This window comes from Staurois parvus, unplaced genomic scaffold (genome assembly GCF_062004578.1).
Source record: "Staurois parvus isolate SC_StPar_1 unplaced genomic scaffold, SC_StPar_1.0 ptg000156l, whole genome shotgun sequence".
NCBI lineage: Eukaryota > Metazoa > Chordata > Amphibia > Anura > Ranidae > Staurois > Staurois parvus.
The window spans coordinates 230908-257342 of record NW_028317952.1 but is presented as its reverse complement, the minus strand read 5'-3'; the positions used below and the strand labels follow the sequence as shown (position 1 = coordinate 257342).

General features: G+C 37.7%; 1 pseudogene; it reads right to left on the bottom strand.

The window, feature by feature from the left end:
* Window positions 1–111: 111 nt before the first annotated feature.
* On the bottom strand, window positions 112–7889 carry LOC149463215 (uncharacterized; annotated as a pseudogene).
* Window positions 7890–26435: the final 18546 nt, after the last annotated feature.

The following is a 26435-nucleotide window of genomic DNA, read 5'->3' as shown; positions in this document are numbered from 1 at the left end:
TTTCTACCGCCAAGGCAGTCTAAAAGTATATAAAAAAATATATATGGGATTCAATGGCTCACCCTGGATGTGAAAGCTCAGAGCTAGAAGAAAATGACCTAAAAAATCTAATTAGCCTACACGTCCATAAAAGTTGTAGAGGATATAATGGGCATCAGATATCATCTAGGCACAATAGGATAAACAAAAAAGATTAATTAAATTTAACGGAAACTATTAAGAGATTATAATTCAATAGGTTGAGATAAACTTTGGGCAATTTTACCTGTTAAAATGCTTTAGGATGTATAGGTATAACCTAACTTTCTATTTGACCTATTCATTCACAACCATAAGAGAGGAAAAAATGGACATCAAACATCCATCTAGACAAAATAGGATAGACAAAAATCAGAAATTAATTTAATTTAAAAAAGGAATCAAGAGATGTTAATTAATAAAAATTAACTTAATTGATTTTACCTATGGAAATTGCAGAGAAATATGGAAATATGTTCTGTCTAGAGGTCTAATTGGCCTAGAATGTCCAAATAGGGTTGAAGATTATAATGGGCATCATATATCCATCTAAGCATAATGGGATTAGTTGAAAAACATATAATGGGCATCATATATCCATCTAGGTATAACGAAATAAACATAGGGGAATCAAAAGATTAATTTAATTCCAAAATGGTATATAAGGAAAAGGTTATAAGTTAATAAAGGGTTAAAATTAAATAAACCGATTTTACCTGTTAAATATTGCAATTCAAGTAGCAAGGAAAATGTAGGAAAAAAGGATTTTAATTGAGGATCAATTTTCAATTCCATCACCAGATATCAGTAAAGGACAAAAGACCAGATGATATTAGCTTAAAAAACAATCACTACTGTAAGAATGCAATATGAAGCAGGCCCTCAGGTGACAGAGAAGTCACCATTTACTTAAAGGCCTTCCATTGAGTAAATCAGTCTAAATACCTCTGTTCAGATCCAATACAGCCTCCAAGATACTCAGTGTGCACTGGTGATTAGTAGAAAGCATTTTTAAATTTCCTACCCTCTTTTATATCCTTCACGCCGGCCGACGTATGATATCAATGGCCGCGTGTGGACGTCTAAGATACAACTTCACATGTGCAAAGGCTCTCCTGCACATGTGAACCATTAATCTATCACTACAATAAAAGACTGACAGAACATCACTCATTAAGGGAGGGAACAAAGCAGGTGGAACTTAGGCAAAGCTGGCTTAATTAGACCAGACCCCAATTCTACTGCCATCTTGAGGCTGAAAACAAAAATTATGGCCAAAAGTTTTATAAACAGGTTGTCAAAAAAAGCATGAACAACAAAAAAACAAAACAAAACAAAAAAAACTTAGCAAAGTGGAGATGGTCCAGACAAATCAGTCTTTTGCTCTATTGTCCCCTAAGGACTAAAATAAAAAATACTAAATAAAAAGAAAAAACTAATTTGACCGGAAGGTGCGTTCTATATCTGCTGCGTTTAAAGACATAAATGCCAGATTGGATAAAGGTTCTTCAAAGTTAAATATATTGTCTCTCATACTATTTGGAGCCTTGCAGAGATTGCGATTGTATATAAAGGCGTGTCAACCAAGTTGACAACTGCCAAAAGGACGTTGAGCTCTAATGGAATATATTGGTAATTTACGATTCACATCCAGAAAAGCCATAGGGGTCCACATCTTAAAAATCAGGAAAAATTAGCATATACAAATTTTAAACAAAAAATCATCCTCAAAGAATATAAACAAATATCAACCCTGATTGTAGTACCAGGTTATACATACAAATTACATAAATAAATAATGGAGTATAATAGGAAAAAGGGAAGAATAAAAAAAAGGGAAGAACATTTGAATGATTATTCGATCTCTGTATGGGAGAAGGGGAGGCAGGACAAGGCCACAAAATGTATTATAAAAAAGGTTTGAAACTCAGGGATTCATTCAAGCCTGGGTATTGAGTAGCATTAAGCCTATAGATCCGTGTCACGAGTTTGAGTATTTGATCATAATTCCCACCTTGTACATGTGGGGGAATATGTTCAAGGAGCATGAATTTAATCATTCCTAGATCAAAATCATGATATAGACCTACATGTCTACTTATAGGAGTTTCCATCTTATGATTTTTAATGAGGGAAACATGATCTCTTATTCGTTCAAAAAGTGACGTTTTGTTTTGCCCACATAGAAAAAACCGCAGAGGCATTTCATCAGATAAACTATAGCTGGTGTTTGACAGGTAATTCTGTATTTAATTTGGTGGACTGAACCATCTGGGAGATGGATTTCCCCACAGTTTGGCATAAGGCTACAAAAATTACATTTACGGCAGGAAAAAGAACCAGTATTACCGGTAGAATTAGGTAGACTTGGACTATAATGACTCTGAACTAACTTATCTTTTACAGAAGGCGCTCGTTTATATATAACCATGGGGTTTAGAGATATACAGTATATTTACTTGCCGTTGGGTCAGCCAACAAGAGAGGCCAATATTTCTGAAGAATTTTATTTATCTGTGAATGTTGTTTGGTATAAGTAGTAATAAGCCTTATCCTAGAATCATCTTTAGTTTTCGGTTTTCCAAAAAGTGGGGAACGTCTCTCCTGTTTATGAACTTTATTAAAGGCTTTCTTTAAACAAGAATGGCTATATCCTCTTGTCCGTAACCGGGTATAGAGGAGATTGGCTTCTTGAATAAAATCCTCATCTTTGGTACAGTTCCGTTTAAGTCGGAGGTACTGGCTGTAAGGAATACTCTTTACTAAAGAGCTGGGGTGGGAACTTGAAGCTTGTAGAATAGTATTACCTGCAGAAGGCTTCCTATATAGGGATGATCCCAAAGAGCCATCTGGCTCTATGAATATTTGTACATCCAAAAATGAGATTTTCTCTTGGTGACAAGACATGGTAAGTTTTAGATTGTAATCATTGCAACCCAGTATAGTCATAAAATTGGTAAGTTCAGTATATGTGCCTGACCAAAGCATCAGGATATCATCGATATAACGATACCAGGAAAGAACATGTTGGAGATAATAATCAAGATTTTCATGGGCAAACAAGTCCCTCTCCCATCCCCCCAGGTACAGGTTGGCATACGACGGGGCACATCGAGTACCCATCGCCACCCCCTGCACCTGGAGGTAGTGGGAGAGGTTAAACATTAACACGTTGTGTGTTAAAATGAATCTCAATAATTGTAACACAAATTTGTTATATTTGGAAACTGCCACACCCCGTTCACATAATTGTTCAGCTTTAACTGAGAGCCCCTTCTCATGAGGAATAGCGTTGTACAAACTTTCTATGTCAATAGCAACCAATCATGTGTCCCTGGGCACATGCAAACCATCAATGATCTTCAAGTGATCTATAGTATCTTTCACATAAGAGGAAAGTGACTTGACATGAGGGTGCAAATATTTATCCACCAAACAACTTACATTTTGTGTAAGGCTATCACAGCCCGGGATAATGGGACGACCCGAGGAGGAAGCCACAGATTTATGCACTTTGGGAAGTGCATAAAAAGTGGGAATTTTAGGATCCTTAACACTTTTATCCCCTTCCCTCCCAGGCCCTTTTTCAGGTGTCAGCACTCTCACACTTTGAATGACAATTGCGCGGTCATACAACATTGTACCCAAACTAAAATTTTAGCATTTTCTTCACATACAGTGGGGCAAAAAAGTATTTAGTCAGCCACCAATTGTGCAAGTTCTCCCATTTAAAAAGATGACAGAGGTCCGTAATTGGCATCATAGGTAGACCTCAACTATGAGAGACAAAATGAGAAAAAAAAATCCAGACAATCACATCAACTGATTTGGAAAGAATTTATTTGCAAATTATGGTGGAAAATAAGTATTTGGTCACCTACAAACAAGCAAGATTTCTGGCTCTCACAGACCTGTACCTTCTTCTTTAAGAGGCTCCTCTGTCCTGCACTCATTACCTGTATCAATGGCACCTGTTTGAACTTGTTATCAGTATAAAAGACACCTGTCCACAACCTCAAACAGTCACACTTCAAACTCCACTATGGTGAAGACCAAAGAGCTGTCGAAGGACACAAGAAACAAAATTGTAGACCTGCACCAGGCTGGGAAGACTGAATCTGCAATAGGCAAGCAGCTTGGTGTGAAAATCAACTGTGGGAGCAATAATTAGAAAATGGAAGACATACAAGACCACTGATAATCTCCCTCGATCTGGGACTCCACGCAAGATCTCACCCCGTGGGGTCAAAATGATAACAAGACCAACGTAACAAAGGCTACCATCAGTAACACACTACGCCACCAGGGACTCAGATCCTGCAGTGCCAGACGTGTCCCCCTGCTTAAGCCAGTACATGTCCGGGCCCGTCTGAAGTTTGCTAGAGAGCATTTGGATGATCCAGAAGAGGATTGGGAGAATGTCATATGGTCAGATGAAACCAAAATAGAACTGTTTGGTAGAAACACAACTCGTCGTTTGGAGGAGAGAGAATGCTGAGTTGCATCCAAAGAACACCATACCTACTGTGAAGCATGGGGGTGGCAACATCATACTTTAGGGCTGTTTCTCCGCAAAGGGACCAGGACGACTGATCCATGTACAGGACAGAATGAATGGGGCCATGTATCGTGAGATTTTGAGTGCAAACCTCCTTCCATCAGCAAGGGCATTGAAGATGAAACGTGGCTGGGTCTTCCAACATGACAATGATCCCAAACATACCGCCCGGCAACGAAGGAGTGGCTTCGTAAGAAGCATTTCAAGGTCCTGGAGTGGCCTAGCCAGTCTCCAGATCTCAACCCCATAGAAAACCCTTGGAGGGAGTTGAAAGTCCGTGTTGCCCACAAAGGATATATAACAAAGTATTGAGATGAACTTTTAATATTGACCAAATACTTATTTTCCACCATAATTTGCAAATAAATTCTTTCCAAATCAGCCAATGTGATTGTCTGGATTTTTTTTTCTCATTTTGTCTCTCATAGATGAGGTCTACCTATGATGCCAATTACAGGTCTCTCTCATCTTTTTAAGTGGGAGAACTTGCACAATTGGTGGCTGACTAAATACTTTTTTGCCCCACTGTAACTAGAGCTTTCTTTTGGTGGTGTTTAATCACCGCCGGGGTTTTTATTTTTTGCTAAATTAACAAAAAAAGACAGAAAATTTTGAAAAAAATTTCTGTTTCTGTTATAAAAGTTTGCAAATAAATAATTGTTCTTCATAAATTTAGGCTAAGATGTATTCTACTACATGTTTTTGGTGAAAATAACCCAAATTAGGATGTATTTTTTAGTTTGTAGGAAAGTTATAGAGTTCACAAACTATGGTATAGATCTGAATATTGATCAATCCTGAAGTACTGACAGCCAATCTAATTTTTTGAGGTCCAAGAATGTCAGAACAGTACAGATATCCCCCAAATGACCCCTTTTTGGAAAGTAGACAGTCCAATGTACTTCATAAGAGGCATGGCGAGTTTTATTTTGAAGTTGTATTTTTTTGTCATCATTTTTCGGAAAATGAAAAAAAAAAAAAAATTTCACTATTTTTTTTTTACATACTGTCACCAGTGCAGTACAGTGTCATCATATAACTGGCATGGCGGTGATCAGGGACACTGACTGGTGACAGTATGAAAAAAAATATATATTTTTTTAAATTTTTTAAAAAAAAATTTATTATTTTAAATTTCTTATTACATTTTTTTTCTTTTTTTTAAGATTTTTTTTTCATATTTCACTATGTCCAAAGTAGTACAATGTTACCATAGTAACATTTTACTACTTTGGGGAAGTGATCAGTTTTTTTTTTTGTTTTTTCTACACAATTTGCTTATAGCAAAGAATTACTTTGCTATAAGCAAGCATTTACCTGAATGACATCGATTCATTTAGACTTTTTTCTTTTTTTGTGCTTAGCTGTGATTAGGCCACAGCTAATCACATGATATGTGCATGTGATCCAAGGTACACGGCCGGTGACAGATCGCGGCTCTGCAAGCGTGAAAACTGCGCATGCCAGGGAGGACGCCATATGGGGTCCACCCCGGAAATCTACAGCATTTTGCCGGCCGCCAAACGGCTACTGGCCGAGCGGCTATTGGTTAACATTAAGATAGGATCAGGTATCTTTGTCAATAATATTTTTTGGTAGGCTTTTAAAATAAGAGTTCTGAATTCTTTGACATAATAGTCAATAACCATTTTAGATATGGGCCTATACCATTCTCTATTTCTTAGAATTACCATACACATTTGTTCATACTGTGAAAGATCCTGAATGACTAAATTTCCTCCCTTATCAGCAGGCTTAATAACTATACTGGTGTTATTTTGTATAGTTTGTGGGCAGAGGTCAAATTATCGGCATATGTATTATGCCATGCAGTTTTTTCTATTTCTATGGTGGTTTGTTGCACAAAGGCCCAAATGTTGGGATTGTTACTCAAGACTGGAAAATTGGATGACTTGGTTTTGAATCTATGGGGAGGGGGAAAGGCGGAGGTACGGGGGGAAGGGGGTTCCCCCCTGTGTGAGGCCCACCTGGCCCTCTTCCCGCAGCTCCATCAGGTCATCCAAGGCCTGAAGATCATTGTCTGTCCAATTAATTTGAGGATCAACATCCGAAGTTTGTGATTGAATAGTATTGTATTTATCATACAAGACTTTAAACATCAAACGCCTTGCAAATAAATGTACATCTTTGATGAGGTAAAAACGGTTTACATCACTATCTGGGCAAAAAGTTAATCCTAACTGAAGTACATATCTTTCATCAGATGTGAGGGGATATGAAGATAGATTAATTATTTCAAAATCAGAGTGTTCACTCACATCGGTGTTAAAAGATTCTGTAGAGTGTGTTTGTGTAAATCTGTGTTTGTGGTGGCTAAAAAAATAGGTGCTACTCGAGCATCAGTAGAAATAGAATTGGAATTTGGTGTTAATGTGGAATCATTTTTGGAAGGGATAGAAGTGGAAAGACTTGAAGAGATGTATATAGATGGATTAGAGTTATGACATACATTACCCAAAGGTGTGTGACAGTAGCCTGATGAGGTATAGAATGTGATGCATGTGATGAATGAAAGCGTGAAGGTGCTTGTTTGGGCCGCACAGATGTAGGTTTACGTTCATCATTAGAACCTAGTGACCGTGTGGTAAGATCAGTAGTAGAAATAATCGACTCCCCTTTACGTTTTTTAGGATTCGTATCACCTGTAACATCTTGATAGACCGTTGATTGACTGGAAGATAGAGAGGAAACAGAAGACATATTAGAGGCACAATCATCATTATTAGGCAAAGGAATACTGCGTTTGGGGGTATATCTAGAGTGGACTTTTTGATTCCATTTATAAGCATAACCCATATCATAAGCCAATTTATCACATAAAAATCTACTCTGCGTATCATTGATGATCTTGAGAGTATATTGTACAAGATGTTCCTTTAATTTGCATTCTTTTTGGGAAAATTGGGCTAATGATATAAGGAAATCATATTCCATATACCATTTTTGAATTTGAGCATCCAGATCCACCAGTTCATGGTCATATTGTTGACACAGTGTCATAATCATGTAGAGAACATTGTTGTAAATTCTGTTCCCAAACATTTTTTAAGGTATCTTCAATTTTTCTAAGATTAGGAAAGATCTGAATCCTCAAACCCCATGGAACAATTTTCTGATCATGATATTTTTCAAAGTATGTTTTGTGCCAATATATGCGTACCTTCCTCTCTAGCATACATTGTAATTTGAAAAAGATTTTCTCAAAATTTGCCTCCCTTAGAGCATTGGCATCTTGGGAGGATTGTATTTTAGACATAAGTCCTGCCCATGCCTCTCCACAAAAATCAGACATCATTCAATATAAAAGATAATATTTAAAAAAAAAAACGAGGGGAAAAATTGATATACACAAAAAAAAAACAAATAAAACAAACAAGACAGCATGTGAAAAAAAAATTAATTAGTTTTTTTGAAAAAATAAAACTCAAGTCATTCACTCATCACTGGAAGAAATGGCATATTAAAATGCCTGGATTAATGAAACAGTGAAGTGGCGAGCGAGTGAACAGATATGATTATTGCACCACATCCCTTAAAATTGCAAATAATCAATAGAGAAGATGGAACTTTCAGGGTGCATAGACATGAATATCACACATTAAAAGTTATATCATTTTTATTTCGTATTTTGGTAAAACAAGAAAGGAAAAGATACAAAAACATAAAAACTATTTCAATTCTAAGAATACCAACTGAGATTCAGACTTGGTTAGGTAAATGTAGTATACTCCCTACATGTTTCACCCTCACAGGCTTCTTCAGGGGAGATTTTTTAGTAAATTTCTACCGCCAAGGCAGTCTAAAAGTATATTAAAAAAAAAACTGTTCAGTTACCAAACAACTTTAATATATCCAATACAGGGTATTTAATCAAATATATATACATATATATGGGACTCAATGGCTCACTCTGGATGTGAAAGCTCAGAGCTAGAAGAAAATGACCTAAAAAATTATAATTGGCCTACACATCCAAAACAGTTGTAGAGGATATAATGGGCATCAGATAATATCATAATATCTGACACCTTCACCACCAACAAAAAGATAAAAGAAAAGACAGCGTGGTCATGCTAGGAGACAGCCCACACTCCGAAGTCACGGCGACTCAAAGAGTATACCTGTTAGCCAGTGGGGACAGTATGAAAGACCTATGATGGATATATATATCATATGAAACATTCAAAAAATAATGCATGAAGCAAAGGAAAATTACATAAAAAATAACTATTAATCAAGAATAAATATATATAGGTATTGATAAATGGATCAATGTGATGAGAAGCCAGACATGATGTCATACCATGCCATCAACGTGGTATTGATGAATTTCCCAAAGGGATGAAGGATCACTCCCACCTGCCTGTATCTCCTAATTTCAAGGTACCCTCATTGTGAGGAAAGTTCTGCATCGCATAAGATGCTATATTATGGAGAGGCAAGGAGTGAAAAGCTTGAATAAATTGCGGCAGCACCACTTAGTTGATAATTAAGGCATCAATGGCATGGTTCTAGATGGAAAGTAATAGGTTCAGATTCCGAGTTTCTATGCCTGGACTCGCTGGAATACCATCACTTAGACTTCAAAATTGCACATAGAAATACATAGTGTCCACCTGATATAGGTCATTCAGAAGATGTATTGATATGATGACTGCCAGTAAGCTCATTGACTAAGCATATAACCCAATAGAGAGGCATATGAAAAGCATCCCACTGGGTGCATTGGACTATTGAAAGGACCCTATAAATTGGTAACTGGCCTGTTATCAATTATGTCCCAACGGTGATGTTTAATGAGCCTATGATGGATAGACAGCAGACATATCAGATTGGCTGTTAACAGCAGTAAATAAGTAGTAGACACAGTATGTTATAGCACAGCAAACATAATGATATGTTGATAGAAGCACAGTGCAACGTTTAAGAGTCACCAGTCATATATCATGAATACTCGGTCAGCACTTGTAGCTACTGCAATAAAGTCATAGTTATGCACAACTGGTGCTTATTCATAACATTGCTCACCGCATCCTGCCCATTTTGCTGCATGTGGACAAAGATCCTCTGGTGTATTATCACTGGAGAAAGATGTTTCCTGTATAGGATAATCACTCACTGAGGTAGTATGCAGACTGCTTCCAATCTAATAATTGCAGCTTTGATAGCTGAGCACCTCATAGTAGGTGCAGATATTCTGATTCCACCGAGGGTAAGTATGTACTTCAGATTGTGCAGAGCGTGCAGCAGTGCAGCCAGGCTATGGAGCGGCGTCTTATGGAGGTGCTAGGGCCTGTGTGTGCACTGATATATCCATGCAGAGGGTGCAGGAAGGTAAAAACGGCCAGAGAACCGGCCGAGCCGGTACTGAGCAAGCGCGGACGTCACCTGGATGTGACGTCATAGCGTTTCGCCCACCGAGTCACGTGGGCTTCTTCAGGATTTAAATTTAATTTAAATGTTTGATTTTTTCTTTACAAGCTGCGGATTGTCCTCATTGGAACCACTAGGCTATTGGGATTTCTTTCCCCTGGTGTTCACTTTTTTTCTTTCAGTGTCACGTTTGTCCGAGGACACCACCTTTTGTTTCTCAACTGGTGAGTCAGCTGTATTTATGTCATAATCATTTTGGAGTTATCTAAATGTTTGGAACTCCATTGGTAATGTTGTTAAATGTTGTTGTTAATGTTAATTGCTAATATATGTTTTTGGGCATTCCGGTATTTTAACTAATTTTGCTACATGAAATAACCCCCCAAAAAATACATAGTCCAAACATTTATTGATCAAATACATATTCCACATTTATTTGGAGATCAGCAACAAGTAGGTACAGTCAACTTTTTGGTGGGAAAAAGAAAAGCAGGATTGATGTTGCTAAAATAGAACAGTCCTGCTCATTAGACCTTACAATCTAAAAGATTATACTTCTAATGAACTGTGCTTTCACAGGTTACAGCAGGAAACAGACAGTTAATATGAATCAAGCAACATTTTCAGGGCCATAAAATGAATACACACCATCACTTAGTAAGATTATCTATCCACAAAACAGGCTGCAGATCAAAATATCAATATAAAAATACATAAGACAGTGCCAAAATACCAAACGCCTCCCACCTCCCCAAATCACTCACACATACATTTCTCATCAGGTTTGTCCTAAAACTGCATTTCAGTGTAACTTCCCTGGCGGTATTACCGAGTGTAGCTCAGGGTAAAATTTCAGTACCAAAAGCGGTATCCCCGAGCTACACTCGGGCTTACCATGCGACGTTGCTCAGGGATTCCCTGCAGCACTTACCTTGTCCTTCGCTCCCGCGATGTCCCTCCTGCAGCGTCCCCGGCCATCTCCTCCGGCCGATGCCGGCATCCGGCTTCCGTGTTCCGGTCCCTATGACGTCGGGACATACGGGGGCCGGAACTAGCAGCAAATTTTAAAATCTGTCATTTTTTTGTAAACGAATAGTACATAGCAAACATTGCTATTTCAAAGCATTTCACATACATTTTGTCCCTAGTGCTTTGTCCTGTGCTCTGCCTGCATTTTGACTGTTCTTTCTGCCTGGAAACTTAGAAAAGTCCATGGCATCCAAAAAGCGTCCTTTTAGGTCAAAAGCGGTTTTAGACCGGCTAGAGAACAGCGATAGTAAATCAGAACCACTTGCAGAATTGAGTGATAATGATTTGTGGGGAAATTCGTCATCAGACACTGAAAACGATTTTGCGACTTTGCTCAGTGATGTGCGAACTTGGCGCTATATTTCAAATTTCAGTGTTTTTGGTTTGATTATATTATTGAATTAAATTTATTATTATATTATTATTTTTTATGATTATTTATTCAATTATAATGTATGATTTTGTGTCTCAAGTTTTATCATATCCGGAATGTTTACCAGACTCTTGTTCGAACAGATTTCAGTGAGTTATTCCTAAAAATTACAGGCCTACAATAAAAAAAACTAAAAATATTATGTTCCTGCGCCAACAAAAAAGTGCCATATACAAAATATGTGTATTCCTCTTCTAAATTGCTGCTGTGCAGAAAATGTGAAAACACAAATAATATTTATAAATGAAACAGCGCAACATAGACCTTCATACAAATTTAGTGAATCACAAAACATAAATGTCCAATAATCATTGGTGCATATCTCTGTGAAAAAATCTTCAGGAAAAACACCCCAAAACCACTTGTGATGAAAGCTGAGGATTCCAAATACTTTTAGGAAACTTCCACCTATCACCCGTGCACACCAACATCAAATACACTCACCAGATTTTGGTGAATGAAAAGCCTTTAAGGATTTTTGGGAAATCCTAAACCCTCTTTGCATCAGATCAATAGTAGCCTGCCCCACCAGGTATGTATCTTCTCCCAGGTCCTCACCGTGGTATCCTTGTTTACTCCACCGTATCAGAGAAAAAAAATTATATAGTATAATATTGCCAAATATATATTATAACAGAAGACAGAATCCAGGCCACTCACATTTTTCCAACTTGTAAAAGGCGCATTTATTTAGGCCAACACCAGCCTGATATCAAGAACCAGCAAACAGCCACAAAATCCAGGATTCTCACATCAATACAAGCCAGTAAGAGCAGAGGAACAGCAGAAGACCAGTATAAATCCCTCAAAGATGGCCGCTGAAACTACATATTTCCATGCACAATAATGGTACCACTTTCAGCACCAAAAATCTGAAATAATCATACCGCCAGGGAGGTTAAATAGGCAAACTATAGCCAAGTGCAGATTTGGAAGAGCAGAGCAATTGACGTGTTAGGATTACAATGCAAAGATAATAAACACACAATCATTGTACAATAATACACAAACACACTTTAGAAGGAAAAAAAATGCAAAACATTTGCAGCCCACATCAAAACACAGCCTGAGTGGGGTCTGGGGCAATTCAGCACAATATGGCTTCCTCCCCAAACCACCACAAGCACGGACTTGCTGAAAATAACCTGGCCTGGTAACAGGAAATCACCCACTACTGCAGGTCTTTATATAACATAGGTTGCAATAAGAGCATGTCAAATAAGGTCCCACCCCTAATGAAGGCCACACCCACCACTGTCATTCATTTGGACAGAGAAAGTGTTTGCACCTGATTATCCAGCACTAATCCTCTTCTCACCTGCGTTGGTATACAGGCCCCACAAATCAAAGTCAGAAAGAAATCCACAGTGAAGTGTACCTGTGCAGCATACAACAGAAAATTGAACAGGGATGTGAAGGGTAATTCCATGGCACCATTTATTGGCACTATGGGCACAATTCACTGCAGATTATCGCATGAATTAAGGCAGTCACATGACCACATCTCGCATGCAATACTGAAAATGTCAATTCACAGTTGCTAGTATGCGGGATTTCCCATAAATCGGAAAAACACTCCAGAAATCAAACATAAAAAGACCTTACACCCCGGTCACATCAAAGCCGATTTAGAAATCGTGAGATTTACAGTGAAGTTGCCGTTGTCCTTGAGATTTGCAAGACATCTGACACAGATATCTATGCAAATCGCCACAAAAGTAGTACATGTACTACTTTAGAAATTAGTGTCGGAAACGCACCCATGTGACTGCTCTAATAGCGGACAATAGGGCGCGACTTGGCATAGTCTCATGTCATGCAAATCACATGCCAAGTTGTGACCACTATATGCGTTCATATTGGTGTGGTTCAAACTTGGTTGGAGCCTCAATGATTTATAAAGTAATGAATACACTACTTTTCATGTGATTTACAGAGAGATCTGTGCCAGATGTCTTGCAAATCGCACTTTAAATCAGCACATCCCCCGACTTTGAAATCATGGGACTTCACTGTAAGCCCCATGATGTGACTATAGTGTAAGTCGCACCACTTCAAAATCCGCTTTGATGTGACCGGGGTGGCCCCCAGTCACATCAGGTGTGATGTGGCATGCGATTTGCATGACAGGCGACTTGCAAATTGTAATTGTAATAAGTCGCACCCTATTGTCCACAATAGGCTTCGTTCACATCCAATCTGATTTTGAAATCGTGCAACTTCACTGTAAATTGCCCAATTTCCAAATCGGATTAGATGTGACTGTAGTGTTAGCACCCGGTCACATCGGGTGCAATTTGGCATGCGATTTGCAAGTCGCAGGGCATGCAAATCACATGCCAAGTAGCATCCAGGGTGCACGATTTCAGGTGCAATTTGGGAATTGAAATCGTACCTGATATCGGATCTAATGAATGTGAATGTCTTAACATACGCGGTTTGCTGCAGCACAATTTCAAAAGTAGTTCTGGTCTAACTTTTTCTGCATTTTGTAGAGATTTTACATATAGACTACATTAGAAATTGCAATGCAAAACACAATTGAAAACGCAATAACTCGTTGGCAAATCTACAGAAAACGCAATGAAATTGCCAACCAAAAGAGCAATTTTAAATCACATCTAGTGTGAACCAAGCAGGCAATTCAACAAAGGAAATAGATCTTTGAAGGCATGCGGTATCTGCATGCTCGGATAAGGGTCTGTTATGGATTTGGGGGGGGACTCCATGCCATTATTTTATTTATTTTATTTTTTTTAAATCCTTTTCTCTCTCTCTCGCTCTTCTCTCTCTTTCACTCTTCTCTTGACTTGACAAACTCTTCCCAAAATGGGGCGGAGTGCAAACCAGCATTATCAAATCAATCATTAGTCCAGGCCCTTATCTCATCTCATCGTTTGACATTCACATAAGGTGCAGCTTTGAAGGTGTTTGAACAGACAAGGCCTCATTCAAATTCACGTTCTAGGAATCATTTAGACAGAAAGCAAAGATGCTGCCAGCACATCTATTTTAGGGCAGCCGCCCAGGGAGAACATGCAACTTCATTGCCGTGGTTGGGATTCAAACCGACGACCCTAGCACTGTGAGGTAGCAGTGCTAACCACTTATCCACGGAGCTGTGACACTAATCCAGCCTGTATTTCTGTGGTGTGAATCAACCCTAAGTCCCTGGGCAAGGTCAGTGTAACTAGCCAGATATCTCAAATGTGACACAAATGTGCTATGTAGCCAATTCAGATGTATGTTGGTTCTATGTATCCCAATACAAAGGATTGCAATACTAATACAGGCGTACCTTGGTTTACGAATGCCTCGATTAATGTAATTTTCGGTTTATGAATGAAAATCCATTGAAAATAATGCCTCGGTTTACAAATTTTTTCATCGTTTTTTTTCTCAATATGAAGTGTATGTCGGCACTGATTTTTAAATACAAATGCCAGCCTTTTTTTTTCTTCACTATAGTTCACAAGCTTAGCTATAACTTTCCCCAGAGTTACAGGAAACTTTGTATATTTTAATAAACAAAAAGTAAACATTCTTTCCTTTAGGGAAATATACTCAAAGAAAACTTTCATTTTTATTTTTTTTTATAAATATTTATTAATTTTTCAATTCAAATACAAGTAATTTCGACATTTCTATTAAAATATTTGTCAAAAACATATTTTCTCCTTATGTAATTCATTCCTATATATGACTTTCTTTTCTTACCATCCCCCCCTCCCATTCTCCCCCCCCCCCCTCTATCTCCCCATCCCCTCCCCTCCTTCCCTCACCCTCCCACACTCCACATTCTCTCTTCTCTCATTTACTCCATATAATTCTGTTGTTCCTGAATCCAATTCTAAACCAACTTCCAGGGACATTATCTCTTCGTCTATTTCACCATTTCTTTATATTCTCCCCATCCTTTCCATTTTTTATTATACATCTCCAGCTTGTCCTTGTGCATATAATATAATCTTTCTGTCCCGGAAATCTGATTTACTCTACCCATCCAGTCTTCCTCAGTTGGCACCTCTCTTTTCTTCCAGAACCTGGGTATCAGGCTCTTTGCTGCGGTTAAGTAATACCATATCCCCGAACTCATATGCTTTCACTGGGAGTTCTGAGATATGGAGGAGGCATAATTCTGGATCTAATCCTATAGTGATTTTAGTAATTTTCCCTATTAAGTAAACTATCCTTCGCCAGAACACCTGTATTTCTGGACACTCCCACCACATATGATACCATGTAAATGTGTATAAATATATAAATATATATAAAGAAATCATCAAATCATAAGTCCAGAAAAAAATATATATGCCAATACCACAAAAAAATATATAAAAAAACTTTTAAGTGCAAAAAACTTTTGTGCAAAAAAAGTGTCTAAATATGAAAAATTTCACCAAAAAACCTTGATAATATAATGGCAGATCATCCATAAATATATCTTCAGAAACGGAAACTCTGCAACACACCGATCCTCATCGATCGAAATAACAGGATGAAAAACTTTGTAGTTAATCGAAAATCCACTTCTCCAATAGATAAAGGACCACCTTCAAACGTATCCATGGGGGGAAATGCCAAGCACTCAAGAGAAACAGAAAGACTTCATGGTGCAATATTATAAAAACCAATTCCTTTATTAGGTACTCATTGCACTTACTCAAGAGGTGTCCCAGCCGACACCAGCATCAACAGCATAACAGCAATCACATAAACGAGCCTGGCTACTCAGCACATGCGCAGTAGCTGGCAGCCAAAAACGTAATGACGTCACATCAATCAAGCTCCGCCCTACGCGTTTCGTCATCGACGTCCTCACGGAGATGTGAGACGTCTCAACCTCCTTAAATATTCACTCACAGGAAACGAACAGCTGACATCAATGGGGAATCAAGCAAAGCAAGCCGCCCCACAGATGACAGGAGTCCACAAAAGATATACAATGTATCCAATATATTTGCCATCACAAGCAAAAAAACTTTAAAACAAGAGAACAAAAATAGAATAAAAAGAAATTTAAATAAAACACTAATGATAAATAAATTAAATAAATAAATACATTAACGGGCCAGCACCCTCTAAGACTGTGTTTCAAAAAGGGAACTTAAAGGGCCAGTAACACTTTAAACACAAATAAAGGGGAACTCTAGTAATAATACAAAAATAATGCAAAAATTGTACAAAAAGCATACAATCTCCCATATATCATCTTAAAACAGTTGCCTATATAAAAATATACTTAAAATAACATAAAAATTTAAAATTAAAAATTTGTGAGAAAACAATTCAAATCTATATCGACATTTAACCCAAATGGTTGCAAGGAATTTAGTTCACAAATCCAAAACGTCTCTTTTTTGGAAATCTCATTAACCAAATCCGAGCCCCTCCAATGGGGTTTTACCATCTCGATCCCATAAAAGGTAAGTAAGCTTGGATCACAATTATGTACCAATTTGAAATGTTTGGATACACTATGTTTATCAAATCCTTTTACTATGTTTCTTATATGTTCGCCTATTCTTGTTTTTAAACATCTCCCAGTTCTCCCAATATATCTCAAATGACATGGACATTCTAAAACATAAATCACATGTGTAGAATTGCATGTAATCAGGGATTTAATATCATATTCTTTTTTGGAAAATGAGGAGCAGAATGACTTTCTTTTTTTATTATTACCAACTTTTACAGTCCTACAAACTTTACACTTCCTACAAGGAAAAAAACCATTTAAATTTGGAAAGAGATCGAACTTTTTTGGGGGTTCGATGACATTGCGAGCCAGTTTCATCCTAAGAGACTTATTTTTCTTATAAATGAATTTAGGAGTTTTAGATAAGAATTTATTTAGTATATCATCTTTTAACAAAATGGGCCAATATTTTTTAAAAATTCGTTCAATATTTTTGTATTGCATATTATAGTTAGTAATAAAGGGTACATTATTTTCAAATCCCAAATGAGCCTTTCTATTTCCAAGAAACGTCTCCCTATCTTTAATGCTAATCGAATTTCTCTCTTTAATCAAAAAGGTCTTATCATACCCTTTCTCTATAAATCTTTCAATTAACACCTCAGATTGATCGAAAAAATCTTTGTTAGCGCTACAATTTCTTTTTAATCTGGTAAACTGACTTTTTGGAGTGCTATATAGCCAATTTGGATGATGTCCACTAGAAATAGGTATATAGCTGTTTTTGTCCACTTCCTTGAAGTAAGTTTTGGTACAAATTTGGCCATTATCTTTATATAGGACCAGATCCAAAAAATTAATTTGCTCAAAATCACTCATAACAGTGAATCTCAATCCATAGCGGTTCATATTAATATATTCCATAAAGGAATCGAGCTTTTCTCTGGATCCATCCCATACCATTATAATGTCATCAATATACCTCTTGTATAGCGCCATCTCTGGCCATTTATTGAAAATACTTTCTTCCTCCCATTTATCCATTACCAGATTTGCCACACTGGGAGCATACTTAGCTCCCATGGCAACACCCTTACATTGCTGAAAAAAAGTATTGTTGTACCAAAAGAAATTGTTATTCATCGCAAATTCAAGTAATTCAACAACAAATTTCCTCTGCGATCTTTTCAGGAGTGATTTATGTTTAAGGGCCCATTTTACCGCATTAATTCCATCATTTTGATCGATGTTAGTATATAAAGATTCTACATCTATAGTAACCAACATACAATTATCAACATTATGTAATTCTTTAAGGATGTTAATAAGATGTCCACCATCTCTCAGAAAAGCCCTATTTGTCATAACAATGTTTTTCAGAAAAGTATCAACATATTCACCAACTCTTGCAAATAAAGAATTTATCCCACTCACAATGGGTCTCCCCGGTGGGTTCTCCTTATTTTTGTGTATTTTTGGTAAATAGTATATAGTAGGTATTTTCGGATGTTTAATCAATAAATATTTTGCTTCTTTTTCAGTTAATACCCCCAACTCTTTTCCTTTGTTGATAATACACTTAAGTAGTAATTTAAGTTTCTTAGTGGGATTGTTTTGCAAAATTTTATATGTATCTTCAGATTGTAATAATCTCTCCATTTCTTTTTCATAGTCATTCTTATTTAAAACAACAATACTTCCCCCTTTATCAGCACTTCTAATTACTATATTCTTTCTCTTTTCAAGATCCTCAATACCCAATTTTATATCTGGTGGAATACAGTACGAATTTTTAACATTAATACTCTTAATCTCATTTTCTACCATATTTTTAAATACCTCCAGAAAAGCATTACCAGAAATCTTAGGGTTAAAAGTAGAAGCATTTTTTAAACCACTATTTTGAAAACCATGAGAAGATGAAGTAGGATTGTTTCCTTGAGATTTATTCAATTCAAAAAAAATTTTAATATTAAGTTTTCTCACAAATTTTTGCAAATCAATAAAAACATTGAATTTATTTAAATTCGTCCTAGGTATATATTTCAAGCCAAGGTCCAAAACTTTAATTTCTCTTTCAGAAAAAATAACATCACTCAAGTTATAGATTCCTGCCCCTATTATTCTCTTTTTGTCTCCTTCCTCCTCTTTTGCCTCTGTATTTCTTGTTCCCTCTTCTCTGCCATAATTCCCTTGTTCTCTCCAATCTTTCTCCTGTGGTCTGTAACCCCTTGGTGCCATATTCCACCCCCGGTGATGGTATGAAAAACCCCCCCTCGATGGAAAAAAATTTTGGTTTTGATAACCTCCTCTCCTATATCCATTACCCCTATATCCACCTTGACCTCTATAGTTGGAAAAACCTCTTGAAGGTCTACCACTATATTCATATTGATGAGGTAATTTATCATGAACATTTTCAGGTGTTCTATTGCCAGAATTCTGAAATGTCACTTTTTGTTTAGGAGGAGATATAGTGGTTTGATTAACCGTTGGGGATTTTAAATTAGGTATAATAATTTTTTCAGGTGTAGAAAGTTGGGAGTCACACCCATCTGTAGTGATCTTATCTTGCCATTTATACACTCTATTATTCCTATAATCTTCAGTGTCTCTTTTATATTTTTTAACCTTTTTGTTTTTAGTATCCTTATCGACTTTAACAATATGATCCTGTAAATTCTTTGATCGATCTTTATAATCATTGGTATCTGCAAAAGGTAACATCACATCCTTCAGCTCTTTAATTTTAAAGTCTACTTTCCTCAATTTAACCTGTCGCCTTTTTATAATTAATTCCAATAAACTACTTTCACAATAGTTAAAAAACTGAAACCACTCATCTACTAATTCTCTATCATCCATCCCATCATTGGCAGGTATATCCCATCTCAGCCTCCTGGGAGTAATTTTCTCTTTTAGATAGAGTTCCAAAGTATTCACATCCCACCATATTTTAATTTGCTTCTCCAAAAGATATTTTAAACTTTTGAAATTTTCTTCTAAATTCATACTATTTGAAATACCCATGGGATTGAAAACTTCACTAAGATCAACTTTTCTTTTTTCCATATATCCAAAAATATCCATGGCTGCCAATTATAAAATCCCTCTAAAAAGAGAAATTACTAAAAATAAGAAAAATTAATAATAGCGCCTATGGTCAAAATTATATAACTTACTAATAGTGTACCAGCTGCAAAAAATCACCATATATAAAAAGTGTACCAATAAATAAATAATTTGCGCTAGTAAATGTGTATAAATATATAAATATATATAAAGAAATCATCAAATCATAAGTCCAGAAAAAAATATATATGCCAATACCACAAAAAAATATATAAAAAAACTTTTAAGTGCAAAAAACTTTTGTGCAAAAAAAGTGTCTAAATATGAAAAATTTCACCAAAAAACCTTGATAATATAATGGCAGATCATCCATAAATATATCTTCAGAAACGGAAACTCTGCAACACACTGATCCTCATCGATCGAAATAACAGGATGAAAAACTTTGTAGTTAATCGAAAATCCACTTCTCCAATAGATAAAGGACCACCTTCAAACGTATCCATGGGGGGAAATGCCAAGCACTCGAGAGAAACAGAAAGACTTCATGGTGCAATATTATAAAAACCAATTCCTTTATTAGGTACTCATTGCACTTACTCAAGAGGTGTCCCAGCCGACACCAGCATCAACAGCATAACAGCAATCACATAAACGAGCCTGGCTACTCAGCACATGCGCAGTAGCTGGCAGCCAAAAACGTAATGACGTCACATCAATCAAGCTCCGCCCTACGTATTTTTTTCTGGACTTATGATTTGATGATTTCTTTATATATATTTATATATTTATACACATTTACTAGCGCAAATTATTTATTTATTGGTACACTTTTTATATATGGTGATTTTTTTGCAGCTGGTACACTATTAGTAAGTTATATAATTTTGACCATAGGCGCTATTATTAATTTTTCTTATATGATACCATGTGCCCACCTCTCCAACACATCTGTGAAATTTCTGTATTCATCTTGTGCTCCAGGTTGGGGGTAATGTGCCATTTATTCAAACACTTATAATGTATTTCTACTTCTCTCATACTAATATGTTCGTGAATTAATGTAAACATTTTCTTCTTCTCCTCCTCCTCTATTTTTCTCCCCATATCTCTTTCCCATTTCTCTATGTGCATTAATTTTGTGTCTGTGTCAAGTTCCATTAATATCTTGTGTATTTTTGCCATTCCGTGTCTACCATTTCCCCGTGACTCAAATATTCTCTCAAATGGATTCCAGTCTTTTCTAGTTCTTTGGAAGGCTTTCAAAAAAATTCTTCAGTTGGTAATATCTTAATCTATCCATCTTATTAAAAACTTCACCCTTTCTTTCCTCCATATCCTTATATGACCCAATTTCCTCTCCTACCATTATATCTGTCAATTGCGCCTCCTGTTTTATAATCCATTTCCCTGCTATGCTATCTTTACCCGGGATGAAATATTTTGTGTTCCTAAGTGGTATTAATTGTGAATTAAAAACCCACCCCTTTTGTCTGTGTAATAAATCCCATTTTTTTTGAACATTAAGAGTGTACGTGCTTGTGCTCTCCTCTAATTCTCTACATTGTGCAGGTACCCAAATACTATTACTTAAACTTATTTCACTCAGTGCTTTCTCAATTTTAACCCAACTTTTCTCCGGATTATGAGTCCAGTCGAAGATTCTTGCGATAATCCCCGCTTTGTAATATCTCCTAAAGTCTGGTACCCCCAATCCTCCTTTTTCTTTACTTCTAGTCAACGTTTCATAACCTATTCTAGGCTTTTTATTCCTCCATATACATTTTATCATTTTCCTCAGTTTTTTAAAATATGCCTCTGGGAGTTTGATTGGGATCATTTGAAATTTATATAATACTTTGGGGACAATTACCATCTTTATCAAGTTTATGCTACCTATCCACGATGGGTTTCCATTTCCCACTCTCAACTCCTCCTTAATTTCATTTAATAACGTTATATAATTGGCTTCATAAAGGTTCTTATTTGAGGCTGATAGTTTTATTCCTAGATATTTTAATTCTTTATCTCTCCAAAGGAAAGGGAATTCCTCTTGTAGTTTTTCTTTTTTGCTATTTTTGAGATTTATGTTTAAGATTTCGGTCTTTGTCGGGTTAATTTTCAGGTTCGACAGGTCTCCGTACTCCCTCAATGCTTTCATTAAATTTGGAAGTGATGTTCTAGGGTTTCCAACATAAAACATCAGGTCGTCCGCATAAGCCACTACCTTGTGTTCTCTATCACCTATCTTTATTCCTTTTATGTCTATGTTCTTCCTAATCATGGACAATAAAGGCTCCAGTGATAACACATATAACAATGGAGACAATGGACATCCCTGTCTTGTACCATTTGACATCTTAAAATACTCTGATCTTCCTCCATTTACCATTATGGTAGCGGTAGGCCCTCTGTATAACTCTCCAATTCACCCTCTCATTCTATCTCCCATTCCTAACGCTTCCAAAGTGTCCATCATAAAACCCCAACTCACTCTGTCGAATGCCTTCTCAGCATCTATCGACATCAGTATCATTGGGGTTTTCCCTTTTTTGCCCTCCTGTATAAGCAACAGTGATCTCAAAGCATTATCTCTACCCTCTCTTCCCGAGACAAACCCCACCTGGTCTCCATGTATCCACTCCGGCATCAGCTCTTTCAATCTATTTGCCAGAACCTTTGCATGTATTTTAGTGTCTACATTCAGCAGCGCTATTGGACGATAACTCGCACATTGCGAGGGGTCTTTATCTTCCTTCTGTATCAATACTATATTCGCCTGTAAAGACTCTCCCCTTATCTCCATCCCGTTCCCCAAGGCGTTCATGTAAATCTTCATTTTAGGTATTAAAAACTCTTTATATTTTTTATAGTATTTGGCCGTATATCCATCCGGACCCGGGCTTTTCCCTCCCACCATGCTTTTTAACGCTATTTTTTATTTCCTCTGAAGTTATTTCTGCCTCTAAAGAGTTCAGTTGTGTTTCTCTTAATTTCGGTAGGCCTGCTTCCTCTAGGTATGTCTTTCTTTTCCCTCTATTTTCTATTTCCAATTTCTTAAACGTATCCTGAGGTATGATATTATACAGCTCATTATAATACTCTTTAAATATTCTAGCAATATCCTTGGTTGAGTGTACAAATTCCCCCTTGGGATTTCTTATTTTCTCAATATAATTTCTATTTTTCTTCTTTCTTAAAGTTCTCATTAAATACTTTCCCGGCCTATCTCCCCATCTATACCTTTCACTTGTTATTTTATTAAAGACTCTTCTTTTTTCCTCCTCCATTACATTCTCTAGTTCTTCTTTATTAACATCTGCATTATCTCCTTAGATCTTTCCCTTTTATGCACCTGTTCAAGATCATATATTTCATTTAATAATCTATTTATCTTTTCTCTCCTTTCTTTTTTGCCCCCATTGCAATGAGTAGACCTCTGATGTAAGCTTTATGTGCTTCCCACACCATTGCAACCGACACATCCTCTGTTTCATTCTCTTCAAAAGACCATTCAATTTCCCTCTCAATTCTTTGACCAATCTCTTCCTCCATGAGAAGTGCCTCATTCAACCGCCATACATAACCTTCTCTCCCTTCTCTACCCCATCTTAACTTCATTGCAACTGGGGCATGATCCGACAGGGTGCTTCCTTCAATTTTTACTTCTACCACCAACTCTGTCATTTGATGTTCTACTAATATGTATTCTAGTCTAGAATAAGTCTCATGAACATGCGAAAAGAAAGTATTATCTCTCTCCTTCATATTCCTAATTCTCCAGATGTCCACCAGCTGACACTCATGCAGCAATTTCTTTAACATTCTCAAGGATTTGCTTTCCTCCCTCCTCACAGAGGAAGTGGTGTCCATCCGCGGGTCCATACAGATGTTAAAGTCTCCCGCTACTATCATACACCCCCTTTTGAAATCCATCAATCTCTTCAACACTTCTTTCATAAACCTCTCCGGCCTCTTATTTGGACTGTATATGTTTGCTATTGTACACTCAATTCCCTGTAATTTACCTCTCAAAAATAAAAACCTTCCCTCCAGATCTGTTAATCTCTCCTCCACCTCGAACCTTATATTCTTTGCGAAACCTATAGCAACTCCTTTTGCTCGTTTAGTTGGTGAATCCGCATAAAACCATGTTGGAAAATATCTAGTCCTCAATCTGTCCTACGGACGCAGCTGATCACGTGATGTGGTAAAAGGCCGATCCCAGCGGCCTTTTACCACGTGATCAGCGGTGTCCAATGACACGCTGATCACAGGGAAATGCAAGTGCCGGTTCTCGGCTGCACTTTCCTCACGCAGTCAGATCGTGAGGAAAGTACTGCCGAGAACCGGCAGTTGTCACAGCGGGGATCGGCACCGATCATCAGGACACTGATGATCAGTGCCCGGATGATCGGTGCCCAGCAGTGCCACCCGCAAGTTCCGCCCACCTGTGCCCAGCAGTGCGCCCACTAGCTCCGCCCACCTGTGCCCAGCAGATCACCCACCTGTGCCCAGCAGTGCACCCACCTGTGCCACTCTGCAGTGTCACACACCTGTGCCCAGAAGTGCCACCTACCTGTGCCCAGAAGTGCCACCCACCTGTGCCCACCAGTGCCACCCACCTGTGCCCACCCACCAGTGCAGCCCAGCAGTGCTGCCAGTCAGTGCCCAGGGGTTGTGCCAGTCAGTGCCGCCAGTCAGTGCCCAGCAGTGATGCCAGTCAGTGCCGTCTATCAGTACCCATCATCAGTGTCACCTATCAGTGCCGCCTATCAGTGCTGCATATTAGTGCCGCCTATCCGTTCCACCTCATTAGTGCTGTCTATCAGTGTCGCCTATCCGTGCCACCTCATTAGTACTGCCTATCAGTGCCCTTTAGTGCTGCCTATCAGTGCCCATCAGTGCTGCCTCATCAACGCACATCAGTGAAGGAGAAAAAATACCTGTTTGAAAAATTTTATAATAGAAACAAAGAAAAATTTTTTTTTTCAAATTTTTTGCACTTTTTTTATTTATAGCGCAAAAAGTAAAGTGCCCAGTGGCAATTAAATACCACCAAAAGAAAGCTCTATTTGTGAGAAAAAAATGATCACAATTTCATATGGGTACAATGTTGCATGACCGCGCAATTGTCAATCAAAGTGCGGCAGCGCTGAAAGCTGAAAATTGGCCTGGTAAGGAAGGGGGTATAAGTGCCTGGTAGGCAAGTGGTTAAATAACCTAAATCTCTTTCCTGGACAGCTTAATCCTTTTATATTGTAGGTTATATATTGGATTTCTTCCATCTTACTCTTTTCCTACTTTCTCCTTCTTCCTCCTTCCCTTCCTCTTTCTTATTCCTATGGAGCATTTTTATCCCACTACACTTTTCTCTCCCCTTATCCCTCCCCCCCTCTCTCAATACTCCCCTCAATCCCTTTCCTCTCCCTCCCCTCTCTCACCACCTCCCCCCCCTCCTCCCCCCTCTTTTTAGGCCTTCACTTTGCCTAACCATCATTTGTGAAGGTAGCATCCACCTTTGACTTAATCTTTAGGGCTTCACTCCTCCTATGGACAGCCTCCCCTCCCTCCGGATCCCCCCCTTGACCCCCTTTCTACTTATACTTCTAAAGAAGGAAAAAGGAGTTAAGCTAGAGGGACAAGGGAGGAAAAGGCGATGGATTGGGAGCAAGGAGAGAGAGAAAAAAAAAAAAAGACTTTTCTCCCCTTCACTCTCCCTCCCCTCCTCCCCCTCCCCACCCATCTCCACCCCTCCCCCCTTTTTGATCTATTTCCCCCAGATTCTTCTTCCCAACCATTAATTTCAATTTTCTGCATTTCAAGTCTATCGCAAAAATTTCTCAAGTCCTCTGGGAACCTCAAATGGGCTGTTATTCCGTTTTTCCATCCTATTAAACACTCCGGAACCCCCCATCTATATTGCACCTTCTGTTTTTTCATCTGCTCCAGCAAAGGCCTCAGAACTCTCCTCCTCCGGAGAGTCTCTGATGACAAGTCCGCATATATTTGGATATCCATTTCTCCATACTTTATTACTGGTTTTCCCTTAGTTTTCCTCCAAATTCTTTCCCTTTGCTGCAGTTCATAAAATTTAACAAGTATGTCTCTCGACCTGTCCGTCTCATAATTCCCCTGGAGTTTCCCATTTCTAGAGATTCCTTCTATATTAGTCCTTTCCATTTCAGAGTTTCCCATTATAAAGTTCAGTATTTTGCAAACCATCTCTTCCAATATTTCTTCTTTTAATCTTTGCGGTACCCCTCTTATCCTTATATTTCTCCTTCTTTCTCTATTCTCTTGAATTTCCACCTTGTACTGCAATTCTTCCTGAGCTTTTTCCATATTGATTATCTTCTTCTCTAATTCGGAAATAATCTGGGTCTGATTTTTAACTTTCTGCTCCGTTTCTTCCACTCTTAGCAACAACTGCCCCGGGTCATTCCGAATATTTACCATTTCTTGCTTTATTGTTCTCTCCAGATCTTTAAACATTTCTGTCACCTCTTTTT